At 41.5% G+C, this 24,359-nt stretch overlaps 1 protein-coding gene across 13 annotated transcripts in view; it reads right to left on the bottom strand.

Moving 5' to 3' along the window:
- The window catches only part of LDB2 (LIM domain binding 2), a 372,691-nt gene that overhangs the window by 172,515 nt on the left and 175,817 nt on the right, over positions 1-24,359 (bottom strand). The gene's annotated exons all lie outside the window — the stretch shown is intronic.

The raw sequence follows: 24,359 nt of genomic DNA, 5'->3' as shown, positions 1-24,359 counted from the left end.
AGCTGTACAATATGTTAAAGAATAGGAAAGGGATTGAACTGAGAATATCTTGATAAAATGCAGTTGAGAACGGTGCATATGGCATTTGCTGGGGACATCGCCCCAGCTGATCAGAGGAAAAGGCACTGAAGTTCCACCATGAGATATTTGATGTTTTCAGTAACTATCAGCACTGTCACTAAAGGCTGATCTGCAAGCGTCTCCCGTGTCCAATTATCACTACCCATTTTGGTAAATGACAAGCTATCAGGACAAATCTGTCTTCCAGACTCCTTCTGGGTATTTAAACATAGCACATTTCCCTGTTACAAGCTAAATCTGTGGGCATAAGCACTATAAATGCAGTTTACCAAACTTATGGAAAGACTCTTTCTTCTGAAGAAGAAACCAAAACCCTGTCATGGTTTAAGTAGTTTCTCTCTCTCTTTTTTTTTTTTTCCCCTTCAAAATAGATAGAGAGATTGTTTGATCTGTTCTCTACCACATCAGGTCACAGAATGACAGCAGGACTTCAGAAGAATCAGGTGAATCCAGCCGCTTTCAAAGTGTTTATAATTTGCAGCAATAAACGGGATTCTACCTAAATATGATTCATTTCCTCTGCAAATCAGCCCAGTGTTGTAACCAGGCAGCTGCCTTTATAACCCTGATGGACTCTTCAAACTACACTTTGTGATGAACTTTAACTACTCTTCACTGGCACAACTTGGGACTGGCTTCGTGTTAGTTTTTTTGGGCAGGTTTGTTATGGATTTACTTTCCAAGATCTCATGGAGGAAAAAGAGCAGATTTCCTGAAGAATTCCAAAATTTGGATGCTTTGGCCTATTCCTGCTGTTCTGTGAACTTGGGAAGCTCTGAATGAGCAGGCTGTGAGGGACTTTCCCCCTTTGTCCTACCCTATTCTTACAGAGGAGAGCAGGAAAATGATAGAATAGGATTAACATCCTTAAACAATTCCTTGCTGATGACAAACATCTGTGTTTAAACACCCCCAATTCTACAATTTCAAGTTTCATTTTTTTCCCCAGTTTTTAAATAATTTTTTTATCTGTAACCTGTAATGCATTCCTAATTAAAGGTGCCTTTAAAGATGTCTGCAAAATGCAAGTGTGCAAATAATCTTACTCTAACCACTGGAACACACTGCCGTGAGGTGACTCACAGGAGCTGCAAAGGTGGTCTCAGGAACACTCTCGCTGCTGCTTTTGGGGACAGAAGAGGGAAATTCTGTATGAGCCTGACTGTTCTGCATGTCTTGGTTACATCCTCTTACATCATTCCCCACCATCCCGACTAACAATGCCTAGAAGGAAAGCTGCATCCTAGAAGGGGTTCCCATTTGTTTCACTGCAGCCATGTGAGACGCTCCTTGACCAAGCCTATCCCAGTTTCCCTGCAGACACTGAGGCAGACATCTCAGCTACCATCTCAGGGTCCTTGAAACTGCTGAAAAGGGGATCACTTCATGAGCAGAGTCGAGTCACAGCAAGGGTTTTGCTGTGTAAGTACTGATGAGAGACTCCAGTCGAAGACACAGCTCTAAGCAGCATCGCAACATGGAAGTGCTGTAAATTAAGCTTCCCAAGCCACCAAACTTACTCAGAAGGCCACAGAATAGCCCCAGAAGGGTATAAAAGCAGCTGAAAGCCATTAATGCCTATAACCTCTGGGATGCCAAGCTCTATGACATTCCTTCTTAGCTATCCAAGCAGATTGCAATGTTTATTTTTCTTGAAATACATTTCCAACTGTTTTCAACTTGAAAATATTTTCCAAAAACCTCTGCCCTCGCCAGGAGCAAGCATTTTGGTGCCTGTCAGGATTGGGGCTTGGTGCTCAGCTCCTCTCACTTTCTAGTGCTTCCTCCGTGAGACAAGGAGTTAGTTACTGCATCTTCCCAGCCCTGTTAACCTTGTTTATTTAGATAGAAAACTTGTTGGGAGAGTAACTGTCTCTCACCATATGTATGTAGAGTACTCGGAACAATCAGGCCTTTGCCTCTCCAGGCACTATCAAAATTTAAATAAGAAAGCCAAGTGATGATAATTCTTAGAGAAAAATGCAGGGAAAATAACCTAAAAATCACCAGAATTGACATAAAACTCTCCAGCAGATGGGGGCCTAGCACTCCCTGAGGGCCCTGCTTATGTGAAGACCAGTTACTTGTAAACATTTATAAATTCTGGCAAATATGTACAGACTTCCACAGAAGTAATTGCATTCCCCTCCTCTTGCATCAGAGGCAGCTGGTGCCATCTGAAACATACCCTATCCCTACGCCACCTCTACACATGCACATACATCTCTAAAATAAGTTCTTGTGTCTGCTGATGTGTTGAAGGGAGGAAAAAGAAAAAAAACGAAAGGGTGGTTCTAAGAGTGATTATTTTTGATAGGAGCTTTGCCTGTGTAAGATGCACGAAGCAAGCATTTCAGTTGGCTTGTTCAAATAACTTCAGAGCTCCCAGCCAGGTAAGTCGTTCTGTTCATCTGCTGGTAGAGACATTTTAGCTTTGTTTGCCTGACAAAATAATGAAAATCTGGTTTCTAAAATACAAACTGACAAGTTATAATGTCCCACTCAAGTGTTTTAAGTTATATGTCATTTATATTTATAAAATACAATGGCTGCTGAATACTGTAATAAAGTAACAAAAATCAGATTTGAATTAACAGAGACTGCAATAGAATCAAATAGCAAATGTAACCCTGTCACACCAAAAGCTAAGAAAAGGTTATAGAAGGATAATGGTTAAAATGATCTTTATTGACAACAACGCTCACAATAAAGTCAGTCCTTTAAACCCAGTAATGACAACTGCAGTAGAAAAAAAAAGGACGCCCGTGTTCCAGATACTCAAGAGACAAAGAAATCCAACAGGAATGAGACACCCAGGTTTGCAGTTCTGTGTCCCCTGCTCTGACTGAAATGTGTAGCAATGGGGTTTATGTTTGGAAAGAGGCCCTGGGTAATACAGCCTACCTGGAGTGACATGCTGCGGCCAGAGCGTGCTGACTGCGTGCTTCTGGAGGAGAGAGGCGATGCTCAAAAGTCACCCGTCACATCTGTGTGGGATTATAACCCCAAAACTTTGTCCCTTCTGTATTTGGGAAGATTAGTACATAAGGGCAGCAGAGAAAAGCAGCCAAGTATTTCCTGATGCCAGCTAGCGGGGCCTGCTTCGAGTCCCTGGTGCCGAGGCCCCTGGAGCAGGCCTCGCTGTGTCGCCCTGTGTGGTTCAGCTCCACGTCCTTCCCCCAGGGAGCTGCAGCCAGGGATGAGCATCTCCTGCTGAAAAATCCTGAAGGCTGAGCCCTTTCCTGCACTGTTAAAAGTTAACTTCCCAGCACCCACCTCCGATTCCGTGCGTTCACCGACCCCACTCAGGCGGTTACGCCCTCAGCACAGCACACGAAGCCTGCCAGAACAGCTTGCTCTTTCCCTGCTTGCCTTCCCCGGCCTTGCAGCGCACTGGAGCCTGATGAGGGTTTGCCACAGCATTAGCTGTGATCTGCAAAGAAGTGCCTTGATTAGAGAGGTGCTGGAGAGCAGCTACAGAAGTCGTGAGACTCTGATGTGCTGAAGTGTGATGCCTGATGGCTGTTTCCTCTTTTCCCACCACGATGAAGAGGAAACTCAGTGCTCCAAAAGTACAGTTTTGCTTAATTACACTGCCTGATCACTTTAAAGCGCTGTTTGCACACAAACACTGTAGCAGCTAACTGTGTAAGAACAAGCTAGCCAATAAGGGCTACGCAGGTGGGTTTGAATCCCTTTCAAGACAGAAATTTACAGGTATTTACATCTGCTTTGAGACGCTGCGCTTGGGGCTGTGCTGTACATGTGCCTCGGGCCTGGGTCTGGCTGGGAGATCCCACAGATTTCAGGCCCTGCATTGAACCCAGCTGCACCCCATGCTGCCGGGAGAGCAGCAGCCTGTCCATCCCAGAGATGCCACCAGCCCTGCAAAGCTGTCCCAGCACTGTCCCGGTTGGGGTCCACATGACTTCAGTGAGGCTACCTTAGAGAAATGTAGGAAATGCGGCCATAAATGAAGCGTGCTAAAATTTGCATGCAACTCCTAGGTGTTATTTCACCTGCCGAGGTGAGGAGCTGCTGGTGTGCAGTAATAGCAGGAAGAGGAGGCTTGAAGGTTGAGTGCAGGTAGGAAGGAAGGCGTAAGGATCCAGGGAAGTGCCCTGAAGGCAAGGGTGCAGGAGCCAGAGCAGAGCAGACTGCCAGGACTCACACTGATTACTTATTTTATAAGCAGTTATAGCCCAGAATTACAGGCTGTGCTTCTTCTATAGGCAGGCAGTGATGGCTATTGCAAAGTTTGTACTCCAGCTATACTATAACTAGGACCCTTAAATGGAATTTCCTATAACATACCTAATTTGCTTTCTGTGTAATATTTCTCTCCTGTTATACTGGAAACTATTCTAATACAGGGCATTTTTAGAGTTTGCTTTCAGGATTACAAATATGTCCTGCTCGGCATCCTGAGAACCACGCTCCGTTCTCCCCACCTTAGATCCTATTCCAAGTCAAGCCCATGTAAGTGATTTTACAGAATGAGGAAGCTATATAGGAGTCAACAGCGTGTTACATTTACATTTTAAGGAGTTTTAGGAGAGGTATGCAACAATGTTGCTCATCTCAGCTTGTTCTATTTAGGAAGGCTTAAAATAACATTGCAAATGACACGTCTACTCTGATAAAACACTAGAGGGCTTGGATGCCACCTCACACTTCGGCAGAACGGTAAATACAAAGAGCTCTACTACGGGAATATGAATATTCACTAGCAAGGGAAGGAGGTGAATTGTTATGCAAGTGGCAGTATCCATTGCATACACTAAAATTCCTCTTGCTTCACTCTAATGCACATTGTTCTGCTTTTAGATGGATGTATCTGAATACACTTTGTGTCTTAAACATTTTTATAAAGTCTGACATGAACTAACTGTATTAGCTTAAAAAAAGCTGAATACTACATTATCTGTAATACGTCACATTAATCAGCTTTGTTATAAACAGCTAAGAGAAGATACATTTTTCTACAATTTCCTTAAATATTTTCTTCTGCAGAAAGTAACAGAGGAGTTAAATACAAATAGGAAAGCTTACTGAGACGTAAAGTCTTACATTTGAACTACAGAACTGATGCAATTGACTACAAAACTGATGTAATGAACTACAAAACTGATATGACTGAGTTAATAATATCCCAAGTCTGATTATTTGAAAAGTTCAGTTTGTTATAATATTTGCTCATAATATTTGTTAAAGTATTTTACGGTATTGAAAGGTCAGAAAATGGGCTTAGAAATTCTCTGAAAAATGTATAAAGGAGATCCATATCCATCTCCAGCTTTGAGAGTAAGCAATACAAAGCTTTCAGGAAGAAACTCAATAAAATAGCAACAAACCCCTCCACTAGTAGATCTGCTGGAGAAGTGTCCTCAAAAAGACATTATTTCATCTCTTGGACGTAGTAGGAAGGCTGAGTTTGAATTCAGCCTACGATCATTGGAAGGACTTCGCAAACAAACCACTGAGAATGGGCTAATGGAAGAGAATGATCTGGCCAGAGGAAGTAATACAGTAAAAAAAAACGACCCAACCCATTACTAAAATGCATTATATTATTAACTGTTACCACACAGTATGACAAGGCAAATAAGGCTTAATTTAACTGGAGCATTTAGCCATTTCTCCTGCTTGCAACTGTCTGCAAATAGGCTCCTATTATTATTATTACTATTACTCTTCAGAGTTGCTCAATGAACAGTGTATGGAACACAGCATATAATGTTTGCAACTGTTCACAGAGCATATTCCTTAGATAATTCATTAGATGCAGTTCAACATTTGCACGGTAGGACCGGCTGGCTAAAGCACACGATAAAGTTTATGTTCCCTGACTGGCTAACATAAGCTTATAAACAATTTCCATCTACAACAAGTTGCAAAATTAATTTTGTTTAATTTAATCTTGATTCCATCTACAACAATAGATTTTTACAAACCTTCATGTCAACAATTAATCAGCGAGAGAATTTTTCATTGAAAATCATCAAAAGCTCTACATCTGAAAAAAACCTACAGGCGCGCTGTGGTGGACATTAGTCTCTTTGCATTTAAGCTAACAATAAAGATAAGCCCCAAGAAGAGGCTTCAAGTGTCTTTTTGTTGTGTTAGGAGATAGAAAGGAAAAACACTTGCATAAATGTATCAGGCCCCAAAAGCCACTTATGTGCCATGTTCTGCACACGGTAGCAAGGCATTTGGCAGCGAGGCAGATAATATTCTACAGAGATACATTAGAATACTTCTCAATTTAAATTTCTCAAGACCTCCATTACAGCAATAAAGCTCACCCCAGTAATTTTACCCTTCTGAATAGGCTGAGCATTAACTAAATCAGAATCAAACCACTGTGTGAAGCTTAGGAAAAAAAAAAAAAAAAAGAAAAAGATAAAGCTGCTATGTAGGAGCAACTTCCAAAAACAAACACAACTTTTCTGTTATTCTTTCCCAAAACAGTGACTTAAATACAGGGAGATTTAATTAATTAAATTACCATGTTCTTCACCTGTTGCTTTATTATGGACTGAGTATTGGTCTCTTCTTTACAAAGCAACTCTCATTTGGTTCAAGGGGACTGCAGTCCATAACTCTGTGATATATATATACAGAATACCGAAATTTGATTAGTTGATCATGAATTCATTTTATTCAGATGATTGTAATAATGACTATCTGCCTTTTTTAAAACTGCAAGCCCGTTTTTATTGAGCTATTATTGTTTCGAAGAAAAATAAAGATGCTGATTTTAGACCTGAAGTTCTGAATTTGAGAATGACATCAGTGAGAATATATCACGACAGTGCCATCACAGATCACAAAAGAAATCATTGCCTGTTATAATCTATGGAGAAGAGAGAAGCCTTTAGTCGCCAGGCCTGTTTGGCCCTGGGTAGCACTTACTGATATGCCACAGTCATTGACACACGGTTGCACAGCACCAGCCCTTTTGAATCATAACCACTCCTGTTATATGGATATGGATGTGTTTTTAATAGTGAAATGTTGTTTTCTTTCTGCAGCCAGATTGGCCTTTATCTGATCTGTTCCACTGAAAAGAAACCTTAACGGATTTTCAAGATTCGCATAACTTCACAAATTTTAGGAAAACAAGTATTCTGATACTTATTTTATGGTTTGAAATTAGGTGAATTCCATACAGGAAGGGCACAGCCAAATCAGGGAAACAGAACTGTGCTACAATCAGCAACATTTTTTTTTTTTCTTTTTCCAAGCTCACTTTTTTAGTGTTTTAATTCTCTCGCTCCTCAAGTAGAAACATAATTTCCATGAGAGGTCTATAATGAGCAAATGAAACCAGAATAAATTCAGATACTATTGAAGAAAATGGCACAATAACTTCTCTTCACCACACCTTTAGATTCAGAGGTACAGCCCAGCTCTGTGAATAGCAGGGAGTTATTCTTCCTCTCTTTTCTTCTTTTTTCCCCTCTATGCACACCAGTTTATGACCCTGTACGCGGTAACACAGCAGCTTGGATGGGAAGAACTTGCTCCTGGTGTGCCATAGCCATGTTTCTGCTGGTGGGAAGACTTGTGTACTATGATCAACCATTACCTTCCCAGACTGGAAACAAAACTGGTTTTGTAACTGGCAAGATCAGGTTGCAATATTTCAAATGAAATAATAACTTGGTAGACATTGCAAATATTACCCCAGCTTTGTGGCTGCGAGACTACTGTTCCATGGGCATTTTTCTCCGATCTAAATAGTGTATGCTTCTTAATGATACGAAAAAAGGCTCAGGTTGACATGAAGGTACACAAAACAAGTTCTGCTCACTGTTTAAATCAGAAGGCGATTATTGTCAGGTATTTTATGTCTCTTCTGTGCTACTTTTTTGCTGTAAATTCCACTGGAATATGCAACATGAAGACACTCTTGAACATGAAAATCATTATACTCCGGGAAGCAAATACCCATCCTATAAGGTAACATGACCCAGATCCACTAAATGACTTAGATGCCAAAAGGAAAATTCAGGCAATAGAATTGTAAAGTGCTGTTCCCAAAATACCCATTGAATTCCTTAGGCACCTGTTGTAAGGTTTACCTCAACTAACCAGGCTCCTCCCAGTGTCGCCATCTACACGTGAGCTACTTCTCTAAATTCCTTGGAGTCAGTGGAGGGACAGGGATGCTCTGAGGCTGCAATTCATCTGATCTGGTTTAAATGTCCATATAAAGAAAGAGAGAAATTGTTTTCTATGAGAACATGTTTCTCTCCAGTAATTTTAAATGGAGGCTAGAAATGTAGCTTGAAGGTAGCCACGTTATATACGCTTTTGGTCAGGTGAATCCCATCCCTCATTTTTGCAGGAGTCTCCCATAACCAGACTGGTGGCCAGTACTGGCACTGGATCTCAGACTTCCTTCTTCCACTGCCCAACCTGTGACCTCGAGCCCCTTCTCTGCCCCCATCCTGCCTGGTGAACACGGATATGCTGTGCCCTTTCCCCACCGGTAGCAAGAAAACTGAGGAACCTCCTCACCACCAGCACAGGATACAAAGAGGAGAGAGTAAACAGGGTAAGTGGTCAGGCTGACAGCCCCAAACTGAAGTAAGTGCTTCCCTGAAGACTAAAGCGAAGGAAGAATTTACAACTCCCGTTTTTCACTCCAGCAGTACCCTGTTGGGCAGGTTAGAGGGTTCCCTGCAGAGCCTTCTGGCTGCTGCAAGCCCCATTTGGATCCAGCAGTAGAGCTGAGCCTGTCCACCAGCCCCGGTGCCAAACCCAGCTGCCTCTCGCCTCCCTCCCTCTCCTTCCTCCCCTCCTCCTGGCTTTGCAGACCCTCCGCCCCCGTGTTGGAGCTCTGGTGCTTCTCTGTCTCCCCTGGGAGCCAGTTTGAGTCATTCACCTGGCAAAAAAAATGGGGAGATGCATCTGTTGTTTTGTCTAGGGTGGTTTTCTGTTGCTTTAGGGAGCTGGATCGGTTGCTGGAGCAGTTCAAGGCATACTTTCGTGACGGCAGGAGCGGGCACAGCTGGCAGGAGATCCCAGGGTTCTCCTTGATGAGAACCAGGAGCATAAGAGCTCACTGACCAAACGCTGACCTGCATCAGCTCAGAGGAAGCACCACCATTCACCCCCCTCGTTTACTCACACTGCCACCAGTCCCCTGCGTTCCCCCTCTCTCCCACTCCACGCCGCAGCTCGGGGACACGGCGCAGTCCTCACAGCCAGCCAAACGCGTCACCCACTTCTCTGGACTGATTCCCCGTAAAACCAAAAGCCGTCCTTGTTTCAGAGAGGGGCGAGGAGCCAGCACTTACATGGGCAGACCCAGGCTGGGGCTAAGGCACAATCTGTTTGTTCTGGATCAGCTGCAGCTGGAGCCGTTTCCACGTGGGGCAGAGCAAAACTGGGCACCCCTGTGCCTCCAGCCCGGTGGTCTCCCGTGCGGATGAAGGAGAGCGATGGAGATACTCAATCCTAGATAGCACTGAGCTCAAAATAACGTTACCCAGCCTGACCGGTTTTGGCATGCTTTGCCATCTCTTCCGCCAGAACCCATAAGATGTCCTTCAACGACCACATGCAGTTAGCTTGGGAAATTACACCCTCGCTGGAAAAGCACGCACACTGCTAAGTTACTCTGAATGTTATTTCACCAAAACGTGCCACCTATACACTTGTTAAAATTCAACTGAAGCATAGCTAGCTCTTGCATTAGCATTTAGAAGCAGACTTGCATCTTCAGGAAAACATCACTAAACAGAGAGAATACTACACATCGTTTAAGAAGTTAAAAAAACATGGTTTAATTCAAAAAACTGTGCTGATAAATGTATGTTTCTGTTATTTCATACTTCTGAAATAGGCAGAATTATGCAAATTTGAATGAAATATGGTCATCCCAGCTCGTTCGCTTGTTCAGATGACTTCTTTTAGATTATTACAGACTGCTACTGCTTTTTTTTTTTTTTTTTTAACCTAGCAGAAGAACATGCTGTTGACTATGATTAGGAAAGGGTGTATAGATATACATATTTATAAACGTATATATTACTGCTCAATCAAAAACTGAAAATGTAGCTCTTTGGACTCCTAAATATGTTAGTTTTACTGACTTAAAAGATTCAGTTTTCTGGATGACAATTAAACACTTAGTACGTGAACTCAGATTAGATACACAGTTATTAGAAACTATAACAGCTTTGAAAGTTTACTCAAATAAGGAGACTAGTTTGGGCTTAGATGTAAACATCTATGGTGACTTTTATTCTCTGTTTTAAAATATTTTGAAAACCAAATTTTCTGCTGTAGCTGCTGACATAGTGCTCTGAGCACATCATGTTTCTCATCTTCCACTTGAGACCAAAATAGTTTTCAACTGGGAATCCTTGTAGGATGTTGACTTTTGCTTCCTAGATGATGTGGTAAAAGCAAAAAAAAAAAAAAAAAAAAAAAAAAAAAAAAAAATAAAAAAAAAATTAAAAAAAATAAATAATTGTAGCTGGTATGAACTCATGTATTTACTGGAGGCCTGGGAAATTCCCAGGGAATCTATATTTTTTGACAAAAAACAATGCCAGGTCTCTGGCTACCACAGGAAAGCCAGGAGAGATTTATAATGTAAATTTTTTCACATTTTCTCTGGCATTTTGTAACAGTGAACGGAAGATTTAAGCATTCTCCATCATCACAACTTTCATGAAAAGCAGAATGAAAATCAATTAACTGAAATTCCTTAAAAAGAAAGAACAGATCAAATTTAAAAAATCTTTGAGTTTGACAGAAAAATATGAAGCCTAACCTTTTATTTTACCCAGTTGTTTTATCTGAGATCTTTCCCTGATTTGGAAAGTTACACAAATGCTTCTGTCATAGGTAAGGCAGTGTGCAGCAGGAATAAACCCAAAAAAGACCACCACACCATCTTCAGTGACAGCAGTGGCTTACGCCTGCTTAGAGTGTTTATGGGAAGTGCAGCTTCTCCCCGCTCTTGGAGCTTTGCAGGCACTAATTTTGTACGTTATGAGTCACGGAGATGAAAAGTGTGGGCACTTCTCTGTAGCAAGGAGCAGGCAGCGAAGCCAACAATCTATCCTGCCTAATTCAGCCTATCTCCTAGGAATTAAACATAAAGAGGGAAAAAAAAAAAGAGTATCCCCAAATTGGAATTTGGAAAGACACGGGCTGTTAATACGGAAAGAAAGGGAGTTGACAACTGGATGACAAATTACAGACAGAAGCTTGAACATTTGCGTCTCTGCATGGCTAAATAGGGGTAGGTGCAAACTATTCCGCTGTCTTGGCCTGGCTTAGAAAAGCACTAAATTGAGGGATGAAAAATCATAACCGAGAGGACCACAAAAAGACACAAACAGGCAATAACAACAACAACAACAAGCAGCCACAAAGGAAATCAGAGGGAGAATATTCAAGAAGAGGAAAGGCAGGGAGAGGAGGTGACTTTGCTGGGGGGGGGTCGGAGGGGGGAGATATGAGTTAGAGGAAGCTAATATAATACCAGCAATCTCTCTCACAGATCCTTCCTCAGAAATCACTTGCCAAAACAAACAACAGAAGATGACTTCTGGAGAAAAGAATAAAAAATAAAAAAGGAAACTGGCTCTCTGTCTCCCACATTCACGGAAGAAATGACCAGCAGAGGAGGCCACTTTCCTCAAGCCAGACGTGCAGGTGGGGAGGAAGACCACCATCCCTCGGTCAAAGCCAAAGTAGAAAGAAGCTCCTTGCTTGAAATACAAGGGGGTGAGCTCAAACACATACAGTCAGGGAAACGCACTGGGGAATACAATTGAAGACACAACTATCAAAAAGATACAAGCTATTTTTGTGGAGCCTCACCCTTAAAAACTTTTCCACCTAGTCAAAACAGCTTGTGGTCTTGCCTTCCAGCATATGCTTATTTCCAGGGATCCTCTAGCTCCTTGCTAAATAAGCTTTGCCCCGTTCCAGTAAAATCTAAGCTTCTGACAATTCTTTTTTATTTCATCAAGCAATTCTAGACTAAGCATTGTGCAGACCCGTGAGAATTCACACACAGTAAGCAATAGCAGGGATCATGTGGAGCTGCCTTTCAGTTCAGGAGCATGGCTGGAGTTTGTTACACTGGAGCACTGGCTGAGGTTGACCCAAAACATGGAAGGATACTCAAAAAACTACCTATGAAAAACAGGCTTTTAAAGGCAGAAATAATCTCTTCCTAATTTGTGATACCATAGCTGTTATCAGTATTTACATCTGAACATGTTCAGGCTGTGGCCAATGCTATCCCAGAAGGCTGATACCTGCGAACAGCCATCCTTCAGTGAGGAAACTGTATCACGTAATTAGCTGCATCATAAGCAATTGTTCTGAAACAGCTCAGTGTCTTAGAAGCGAACCCTTGTTTAGCCGTCCAGTAAGTAAATAATGAAATAATTCAGTCACTTCATTTTGAGATGAAGTTGGCCCAACTTTCAGAATCTCTGCAGCAAACAAAACAAACTTGAAAATACCCCATTTCCTCAGGAGGACCGCTTTATAATACTGATTGAATGATATTTCTTAGAGAAAAATAGCCTAAGTGTGAGACAGAGCAATTAGCCCCCCCTCCCCCCTTATCCAGTTCTAGATCTACAGCCACTGCAAGCACAGCATCTCCTGTCCCCTCCTATACCTTCCTGGCTCCATACAGGATATCCACCCCAAGGGAGCCTGCTTTCCTAAAACAAACTCTCTCAAGATTCTTGGATTTCTTTTATCTGCCTGTAAAATGCCTTTCTGCAAACAAAGTATTCTCCCAAGGCAGGGATGCGGAGATATGCCACAGTGTCTCTCTGGTACCAGAAAAGAGCGTGTGCAGAAATGTACATTTTAAGAAATAATTTGCTAGTATAGTCCTGCAGCGGAGGGGTCGGACTAACCAAATGAGTCTGAAAAGGAGAACCTAGAGATGTGTATATAAACCTAAACTTTAGTTTGCCTCTTGCTCTTTTTCACCTATATGAGCAGCCTCCCTTCCCTATTGACAAAACAGGGAACTATACTGAACTGGGTGCTTCAAATTAAGCAGTGGGAGCACTCTTGTTGCCATCAAGCCACTACACTGCTATTCCCCTAACCAGACTAAACTGCTAAACTCTTGCAGAGCTTTCTGCTCACCCAGGACCACTTTGCCAGCCCTCTTCTTGCTCTCCAAGAGATCAGTTTTGCCAGTGACAGCAAGCGTGGGCAGAGAGCCTGTGCCATGGCTGTCTCCAGCAGGACCTTGCAGGGCAGGCTTATGCAAGTACCAGGAATGGCTTCCACACTGGGATAAACTGCAACTAATCACTTAGTGCTTGCAGATGGATTATGAGAATTAAATGGTTAAGGCTCTCATAGCATTTTCATCTTAAGTATGGCACTACAGCACTGCACAGAACATCGCAGAAATGCCTTCCCCAACAAAAAGCAATCATGCTGCATGTTTACAAGAAGTCCCCACAAGGCATTCCTCTCATCTTCCTGTTTTAATGTATTCAGCATCTCCAGTAACACTGCAAGGCAACACCTCCTTTTTGGATTTAAAATAATAATAATTTTTAAAAAATGGATATCTGCAGTCATGCCTACAGCCTTAAACAGTTCAGTCACTAATTATCTTCTTTGTATCTAAGATGAGGTATGCTACATATGGCTGATGAAAAGCCATTTGTAGAAAGGCTAGAATATGTAAGAGAATCAACCATATTTTGCCCTGTTCCTATATATTTCAGTAGCATAAATGCAAGGAAACAATATCATTCAAAGTACATGATTAGTGTATTCTCTTCATCTGTTTGAAAAGGTTTTTTGATAGATTACCTAAGCTCCGTGAGTCTATTGAAAATACAAAGTCTTAAAGTTGCTATCCATTAACCTCCAGAACAGAACAATTAGGAGTGCTGGCAAGAGCACGAATACTGAGCCTGCTTTTCTAGTTTGCTTAACTTCTGAAAACACCTTCTTAATATAATGTTATTTTGCACAAGTAGGTACAAAAACATTTGTAAAAATAATCCTTTGTATTAAGATACTAAAAACATATCAACCAGACAATAGAAATCACAGCTAGGAAATATTCTTCTGTCATAAAAAAAAAAAAAAAAAAAAAAAGATTTATTCTGACAGTTTCAGAGGATCTTTGATATCAAAGTCTCTTTATAAGACACTGACAGTCATCAAGTGGATGTTTGTCAAAGTACATTTTCCAGATGTCTAAATAAAACTGGTTACTTTGATGAGTTTTATACTGATAGCTGAAGGTAGAATACAGGCGTTGCTTCTATTTGCAGCTCTTTACTTCAATGGCTTGCAAATTTGCTTTAACGTTCTATCTATTTCTGTTGCATTTTTTGACAATTAATTATTAAAAACTTCAAAAAACGCTGAAATCCCTCACTATACTTCTTAGAAAAGAAAAATATACAAACTTCTCTGGCTTGCACACTGACTACAGCAGAAGTAATAATTGTGAAGTGGGAATGGCACGACGAGAACATACCACGGGACAGCTTCCAAGGCATGTTCCCTTGAGATACAGGGAAGCCCTGGCATTGCTTTCAACTTCAGCACGATCAGCCCCTCTGAGAAAGGCACCCTTTAGGCACCCTTTGCATCCTGCATGTGTTTTGGGTGCACGGAAAACCTACCCAGAGTCCAAGGAAGTCCTTCCTATCTGTCCCCTTTAATTACATTTGGTCTGGGATGAAGTTTTGGCCTGTAAGCACAGCGCTTTCCTTTCTTCTTTAAAGCACAGCATATACTATGAAAACTAACCTTCTTTTGATGTCTTTTATCTTTTTGGTGGTTCACAAGCTCCTTTCTTACACAGCTCAAATAAAACACAGCAGTTGTTGTAAATCCTAGTGGAAGCCATAACTGTACAGAAGAAATCTATTTGCAAAAGTACCAAATGGTGTTATCAATAGCTACATCTCACAAGCTAATCCAAATAGTTTAAAAATGAGGGTTACTGTGCCCAGCATTTTTTATAAATATTTATCTCAGTTTACATAAGCCAGGATTTAGGAATGGAAAAAAAAGGAAGCCATCTCCATGTGGTGACATTTTCACTCTGTTTTCACTATATTTGTAATTTAACTGATGAGGATAAATTGACTTGTTCTTCATTAGTAAGCAGTCAGAAAAAAAATAACTTGGCTGCTAAGTACAGGCGGAAGGATAAATAACCCTGCAAACTGCCCGAGGAAATTAACTGAGTGAACAGATCTAAAAACAAGGGACTCAAAAGAGTTCCCTACCTGCATGGAGATGAGAGATAAGCATGGTGATGGGAACCATGAGATAACAGTGCTGATGGGAACCACCACCAGTCCCCGTGGGCCTCAGCCCCACAAACACACAGCGGCAGGGCCCCTTCTCGCCATGATGCCACAGCCAACTCCTAACCCGTGCTGTAGAGCAATGCCTGCAGAGCCCTGCACTGATGGGGGATTTTAGCTGATCCCCCTCTGAAGCAGACACAGCAGTGCCCTGTGTTAGCTGGCAGGCCAAGGGCCTGCAGGGCCAGTCCAGGCCCTGCCGCAGCTCATCATGGCTGCCCCCACAGAGTAAGATGGCGAAGCACGCAGCCATGCCTGCACATGGAATAGGGGGTGCCCAAAAAGACACCCAGACAACCTCCAGTGCTCACACACACGCTGGAAGGCCACATCTGCATTCAAAGTACTCCAAGATGAAACAGTCTCACCAAGTCACCTGCACTTTGAAAGGCATTACTGGTAAATCCAGCTGTTTCAGGAATGCACAACTCCCTGGGAATCAAAAAATGTTACTCCAAAAGATTTTTTTCTTCAGAAGAAACAGTGATGAACAACCTTCTTATTCAATCAGAGTTAACTTACCCGATATGAATTTACAAAGTAAAATACTTTTTCATGCTTGTCCCCTGCTGAAATAACACCTACACTAGGAAATGATGCAGTGCTGAAAGCCACACAGAAGTACATTATCCAGAAGAGCTGTAAAGCTGCATGGAAAGGGTGTTGTTAAGGTCCATTTTTAATCAGATATAAATTTAACCAAAAAAAAAAAATTACTCTATTTTCATTTGGCACAGAACTCAGTCCGCAGCATTATCAGTTATCTGTGTCGCCTGGAAGGAACTCTGGGTAAGTCACAGGAAAAAGGTGGGAGCATTGTCGTTGTTTCCTGATGGCCAGAACACTGCAGCATTGTTCTACTTTGCTTTTTTCCTTTCTTTTTTAATTTTTTTTTTCTAAGAAGGGGTTATCGCATCATGTCATAATTATTTCTGCAACATCCTTTTTCCATACAGGAGTTGATGCACTATTTATTGACTTTGAAAACTGCATCAATACACACGTGCAATGCAGTACTGTTAACTACAAAAAAGAAAAACTCTAATCATCCGGTAATGTCGCGTTTTAAAGATATTTCTGGTACAGCATTGTCTACTATTTCACCAGAAATTCTATTTTATATAGTTTTATTTTTTCTACATAGTATCTTAAAGTATCAACTATTCCACTTTTTCGTCAAGATTTGTGTTGTTACCTCAGTTTTACTGAAGGGCAAAATTCTATCATTTACCTAGAAAACAGATGAAGTATTTATCAGTGAATAAAATTTCTCCTGCAGAGGTCCAGGAGAGCATATAAACGTGGTTTAAGGAAACCTAATAGGCATATTGGTTTTACACAAGCTCTCCAGAAACACCTGAAAAGACACAGGGAAGAATACAGTGTCATATAATCTTATCTGGGCTTGCCTTTTTTTTTTTTTTTCCAAATATTTGTTGGGGGCATATAAGGCTAAAAAAATTATGCTAACACTTTAAGATCCATTCTCTTTTAGCAGCATTGATGTATTATCATTTCAGGCTCAAGGGGCCAATTGAGCTTTGTTTCCAGTGTTTTATGAGACTGAAGCATGGGAAGAAGCCATGTGATTCAATGCTGTTTCGATATTTTACTGTTGAATTGCAATATATGATGAAGACTGCTGCTTGGAGTAGGGGAGAGATCCAACACTTTTCAAGAATATAACAGATCCAACATTAGACATATTCCTTTAACGTGTGAAAAACTGCCTCGTTAGTGAGAACAGATTCAATATTTCAGTGCTGTATGAACATTATGGCCAAGATATTTGAATTTGACTGTCAATACTTACGTTTCTAAATCTGTATTAGATGCTTTAAATGAAGCTAGATTGATTAAAAACAAAACAAAACAAAAAAAAACAGAGAACACTAGCGAAACTAATTGATATGATCCAGAGGCAATCCAGAAGAGAAGGGTGAAAGCAAAGAGGCATGGAGAGGAACAGATCAACCCTGGCATCTCCTTGCCTCTGATCACTGGCTGAAGACTTAAGCAGGGATGCCTAAGAGTGATCGCTAGGAGATAATTTCTACAAAACACAATCTCCCCGTTGTTTTTTTTTTCCCAAATTGCTTAACACAGGGTCATGACAGGATTACATATGCAATGCTATGTCATCCCCCCCATATTTTCCCATTTGAAGGGAGGGTAAAACAAAGGTAGACAAAGGTAGAATAGAATGTGCTCTTACTACATTTATATATAATGTATGTAATGTGTATTTGGGGAGATACTATTTAGACTTGGAAAAATCAATTATGATCTGGAAATCTCAAGCTGAATCTTAAGATTGAAAAATAGGGCCAGGGGAGCAAGAAGGGCTATCAGATGTGTTTACTCTTTCTCCAGGTTCCAAAGCAGTGCTTTTTATCTAATGGATAATGTTACCTCTTCATACAGGTGGGTTTTTATTTTCTATTTTAAACTAACCTCTGTTCACCATAGTGCTAGGGAGCCTCTGTCTTAGAGAGCTGTTACAGCAGAAGTGCCTGTAAGAAATGCCTTTAGGGAATCGCATTTCTAAGCCCAGTCCCCTAAACATAGACCATTCCTGCTGTATTACCTGGGGCTTGGACCCAGAGAATGAGCTGCTGCAATCCAGCCACTGTATGTGCATCAGTCAAGCAGTACCTGACTGTGTGCATACTATTAGCCTACCACAAATACAAGGTAAGGCACATTATAGAAACCACTTACATGAAACATTTAAGCTGATGCGTTTTATTTCATGTCGTGTAGTTCAGGAGTACACAGGGTCAGTCCTCACCTTGTCTAAGCTCTCCATCTCTTAAAAGTGCCATTCAGTCCTGAAGGCTCAATTCTGAATGCTCCTGTGTGGCAAGTCCTTTCCTTTTCTTAATAGGTCAAACGTATTCTCTACTTCATAATACAAGCATAACATCAGCATTTATCAACTCTGTTGACACCGACTAAGACGAGCACGTTTAATAGCCATACACCCAGAATTTTCCTCAGTTCTTTGTATGTTTTAAGAGACTAATTTTAAAACTAACAAAACATCATTTATTGTCACAGGGAAGCAGGCGTGGTTTTACTTCATATTCCCCCACACCCAAATTAACAGGTGAGAAATGCTGAGTGGTTATTGGTGAGCTGGCTAGTTTACCCTTTACGTTTGCAGAGGTTACAACAGCTCTCAAGAGAGGAAGGTCGTGCAGGAACGGAGCACAGGAACAGCCCGCCATGCAGAGAAGGGTTAAACTGGATCGTGCTCAAGAAAAAAAAGATTGGACTAGCATTTCTGTATAGTGTTATTTTAAACACACTTGCTAATAAATATCATAGATTCTAGAAAACATGAGTGCATGTGTAAGGAAATTATATTTATTATTTGAGTGAGCTTCAGTCTGCATTCAATTTCTTGAACATATATAAACACTTGCTGAAATTATTAAAGTATGAGAGCTATTTTCTGGAACATCCTCCTGAACTATTAAGCCAAAACTAATACGTAGAAATGAAGAAAAAGCTAACTAGATTGTGTTATTCAGGGTAGCAAGTAGGTACTTGTAACCCGTCACGTTAAGTTCTTGGTACTTTTATTCTTGGTCTCCAAGACCGAAAGGATCAAGGCAGCACCTTAGTCAACAAGCCATGGGCAAAGCAGATTTCTGCTACATGAAAACAGAGTGGTCAGGACACATTTCTTTTCTTCTGCCATTAGCAGTTTTCCCCAAAATACCACACGGGTTAGTTTGGGATGGCCATTGGCGCTTGCAGCTAGAGCACACTTCTGTAAGAATTCTCTGATACTGCAGTCACGCGCAGATTTCTACACAACGGTAAATCTTTCTCTGTCTGTTTCCATTCCTTTCATGCTATCACTTAGATATATGGAGGTAGAGATGAGCTAGCTTAAAAACTCTCCATTCCCAGGGCATCTCATCAGCACACGAGAGCTTCAAGTTTGAACAGTGCAGAGCTCAGTAGAAGATATAGCAAACATCTAAACTTCGGGTTTGGAGAAACTGTTTAGAGATTTGTATAGCATAAACTAAACAAATGCAAATGATTGTCAGATGAGGGATTTTGCTAGCCAGCCAGGCCGTTATAGTTACTGGGGGGAGACTATCACAGCGAGTGATGTGGAAAGAATTGCCTCTGGTATTCTGGCTACACTTCATGGAAGAACAAATATATGAACCAAATCCAAAGTTAAAAAGAAAATGGCAGAAGGGAGTCAAGTCTAGCTAGCAAAACTGAGACAGAAGATACCTACAGAGAAATATATATCCCTAATGTAAGCCGTGCAGAGCCCTCCTAAATAGTGCAATTCTCAGCAAAAGCAAGAGACGACAGCACTGCAGCAGCAGCTACAAGAAGGAAAGCTTTTCATTCTCTGGCAGCTTTAGAAGCCTAGTAAGAGGTGGATACCTATATTTCTCACCTCTTTTGACATTGAACTAAACATTCTTTGCAGTCTGAATAGAAACCTCTGAATTGCAAGAGGAAGGAGATTACAGGAGATATTCTGCCAGCTGAATTCGCATTACAGGTGAATAGGTGTACAAGTTCCCAGGATCTAACTCCTGGTCAGTCCAGCAAAGCTATTCCTTGTGAAGGGTGTTCTCTTTCCCATGGGAATTCAAGGAAATTCAAACTTTAGCAGAAAATAAGAGGAACACAAAAGCCCCCAGCCATCCTCTTTTCCTTTCCAGAACTCCCAAAACATGTAAATTTGAAATATTTTTAAAACCAAAGCAGTGCCAAAGACATCCAGTTTGGAAACCCCTGCGTAGTCAAGAGGAAAAGGAAATGAAACACGGAAAGGGAAGAGGATGTAGAAAGACAACATGGGTTCAGCAAAGGACCTATCAATCACCAGCTATCACTGGGCATCCTGTGCATTGCCAGCTACTAAGGACATCAGCTTCTGTGAACCAAAGCTGAGAGAAACCAGGGAAGAATTAAAAAATAAATGGAGAGTCATGAGGGAAAGGAAGAGCTCTTAAAGACCAGACATTTTCATTCCAAATAGAAATAAGGTAGATCTAAAGGAATCCTGTACTACAAAAACTGGGAAAGCAAAGTGTTCACACAGACATCTCTGTAAACTGGTCGTGCACAAGGGAGTCCCCCTAACACATTTAGGGGGCTCTCGTATTTAACCCAATGGTACATTTTGGCCCTCGGTAGTTTCAGCTCTCTGCTGTTTACTCTTCTAGCAACAATGTGCCTCTAGCTGTGTGAATAGCTGGCAGCTATTCTTACTGTAAATACTCTCTGTGTTGAGAATCCTGCTGAATTACTGCCTGTAAGTGAACAATGTGGAAACATCGTGCCTAATGCTGGTCTCTTACGCTTAGTCATGCCACTGTCACTGCTTGTAGAGAGGGTCCAGGTGGATGCACATCACATAGAAATACGATCTGGCAAAGAAGAAATGCCAACCCCCTGCATTTCATACACTCTGAAAAGACTGGCAAAACTTAACCCAAGAGGATGTGGCACTTCTCTGAGCTGACCGTGTGACCAGCATGTCTGATACGTTTGTGCCAATGTTGTGCCCTGCCTTTTCAAGGAAAATCCATCCCGTGCGCTGCAGTCCTCCAGCTGTGAGCCTGCCAGCACCCCGCTCTCCTTCTATTGCCACCTCCCTCCTGCCATCAAGCCCATCTCAGGGGAGGCAGGGATGAAATCCCTCAGACCTCTCATGCAATAGGCATTTGGTCACTGCTAAAATGTTTTGGAGCTAAATAAACAGATAAACAAAACCTGTGGCCAGAAGTGTATTCTCATCAGCGCATTTATGTATTTATTTCCACAAATATTTCTCAGAGTCACTTTCTGGCAGCACGACCTGTCTGCTAAAAGCACCCTGCTAAAGTAGCTGCCTTTGGGAGAAGTTACTAGACAGCACCCACTTGCAGCAAAAGATGGAGCCTGCCCCCAGCTCTGGGACCTGCAGCACGTACATTTGCCCACACAGTTCAGCGTATGACTATCTCTACTGGCTTGTGACACAGCACCAACTCCCCTTCCTTGCTATTAGGCTTTCCACATAGTTTGCTGCACTGTAGCCCATTCCTGTGGGGCTTTAAAAGGGAAAAATGCACGACCTCTTGGTGCTGCAATAAATTCTTCTCAGCAGATCTGCCTGTGGCTTTTTAAAGCTCCTCTATCTGACCATGTCATCAAGCCTCTTCCTTATCAGTCTGCTTCATGCAACTTCTCGCCTCTTCCCAGCCTCACGTCTGCAGCTAGCCACTTAGGGCCTTCCTTTCCTTTTTCCTTTTTCGAGTGGTGCCAGTGACCACGAAGGGAAGCTGGCGAGCAAGGGTGCAACCACCACAAAGCAGGAAGAAAACAACAATGGGTACAAAGTCCACCCATCCAGCTAAGTTACAAAACCGTATTGTAAACCATCCGGGCTCTCTGACCCCATTTAAGTTCCTTTACTAGGAAAGAACAAACTAACTGTTTCCATCGGCAGCAGGGAAGGGAGAGATACCATTGTTGTTCTGACACTTGGGAAGTGCTCGGATACAATGACAATGAGTGTTCATGCCACGTCTGCCACCGGCACATTAGGAGAGTCTCAAAAATCTGCTTCACTGTAAGAGAGAGAGACACCGGCCTCTCGATGAGCTCTAGTTGGGGGCACTAATATAGCTGGAGAGGCTGAAGGAAGAAGCATGTAGTTTATATGTTAAAGATCCACCGGTAGCTTTGAGAGCTTCATTCCTTCCATTCATCCAGTCGTCCAACTGCACGCTTATTTTTGCTGATCTCAACTGAAACAATGAATTGCATGAATGCAGAGGCACAGAAAGGGGAAAGGCTTCTAAAAGCTCAAGGACAATAAAAAATTACTGCCACAGTTATCCTCACTGTGTCAATCTGTGCTGAAAAACCTTACTCAGGCCCCTGACTTACAACGAAGTCAGGCAGCCTACCCCAAGAGACTATGTGTGGGTGCAGAGCTTCTCAAGGGTAGCTCACTTTAAAGGTGAAGGTCTATGGGAACGCAGCACACAACCCATCCCAAATGAATCTTTCAAAACATTTTGTGCGTGAGAGAATGTGTGAGGTCTAAACTCTCCATCTAAATGTAACCCTCTGAGCAGGAGCAAGACGGAGGACAGATGGAAGGAAAACAGCAGAATTTCCCTGGTTCCTTCGTATTCTTCTCCAAGGGGGTCAGATTTTCTCCAAGTTTCATGCAATGTAAAAACGTTGCACGCTTGTGCTAGCTTGTGACACCCTAAAAAACAAAACTGCAACACCTCTTGTGACATGCCAGCCTGTGAGAGCACTGACACGTGAGAAAATGTTCAGTCTATAGATGCTCTTTCTGAGTTTCTTTGTAGATCTCACTCTCCGTCTCGGAGAATTTAAACCGATAATGTCTGGCAGTTCAACTCAGGCATCCAGGCCTTCTTTTTACCTTTTCCTTTTTTTTTTTTTTTTTTTCCCTTGAGGGGGAAAGGATAATTTTTTAAGGCTTTGTTTAGTATTTTTATCAATTAGCAAACAGACTTGAAACCTACAGGCAGAGCTAATGAACTTCAATGGATCTCTGTCAAGGTCTCTTAGCCTGCACATTAAGACACGAGTAGAGGACTGTGATCAGTTTATTTGTAATCCAGACACTACACAACAGAGCGAGTATTTAATAGATGACAATGAAACCAAACGGTGCACCATTTTTCAATCTTTTTTGATATGCAGACACTGAGAAATTTTAAACGCAAGATATGCCAACCCCTGTAAGGCAAATAAAAGACTGCCAGTGGGGAGTTTGCTCTTCCTAGTTACCTTTTATGAAGCCCTTAGAAGTAGTCCTGCAGGTCAGCCAGTCCCAGAAAATCCCTCCCAGAAGTCTGCCACTCGCAGACAAAAAAAAAACATTGAATTAATATTTTTTCACTACCAGGTAGAAAAAAAAAATGCAAAGTTGAACATTACATAATAAACAGTGCTAGGTAAATCAGACCATTAAAAAAAAAAGTGTCTCCTATTGGCAAGCAATTCTGGTTTCTCACTCTTTTCTTTTTATATAGCTATTATTTTTTAACTTAATTTCAGATATGAGTCTTAGATAAAATCAGATAGGGAGTGAGCATTGAGAAGTGACAAGAGAATTGTCTGTGTTTTGGTTTTGTCTATTCTCCCAAGTGATACTGGATTCAACTATGAGAAATTCTCAGGACCTAAAAAACATACTTTTTATAGGCAATGTATTCAGTTGCTCCTTTTGGTGACATTCTCCTGTTAGGAACACACTGCCTATTCTATTTCAGTAACTAGAATCACCTCTTTTTGGCTGCAGACCATCCCAGAAGCTTCCAACCTCTTGCTTTCTTTCATACATACATTATTTTCTTACATATTGGGGGGAAATCCTGCAATATCCTCTCCTTTTACAGCTGTATCAGATATACTTGTAGATTCCTTCACCTTCTCCTCCCTGTATTAGAGCTCATGGAAAATGGTCAAGTAACATATTTCAAGACCTGTGTCATTTCTGGCCTTTGAATAAACATGATGGCCACACAAGCCAATTGTACACACTCATGACTAAGTTATGTCCCCGAAAAAGCAAAAGTTACTCTATTACTCATCACCAGGTGACCCTTCTTAACCCATCTGTTAAGTCCAGGAGAAGGTGCTTCTATGAATAAAAAACTCTACTTAAAGCAATCTTTAGCATTTGGAAGACAGCATCAAAGCTGACTATTTTAAACTGCATATGTCAACTATTTTTACTATTAGTGCCTAATGAGAAAAAAAAGAAAAAAAAGCCTCTGGCTTGTTCTGAAACCAAGGCTGTAACTTTGCCAATATTTTCCTTACTCTGCTAGCTGGCCTACAGTTTTACCATGTTTGAATTTGCTTTTTTTTTTTTTTTTTTGTGGTGTTCCTAGGAACAGAGCATGA

Source organism: Cygnus olor, chromosome 4 (assembly GCF_009769625.2).
Source record: "Cygnus olor isolate bCygOlo1 chromosome 4, bCygOlo1.pri.v2, whole genome shotgun sequence".
NCBI classification, from domain to species: Eukaryota; Metazoa; Chordata; class Aves; order Anseriformes; family Anatidae; genus Cygnus; species Cygnus olor.
This window is presented reverse-complemented; position numbering and strand designations above follow the sequence as displayed.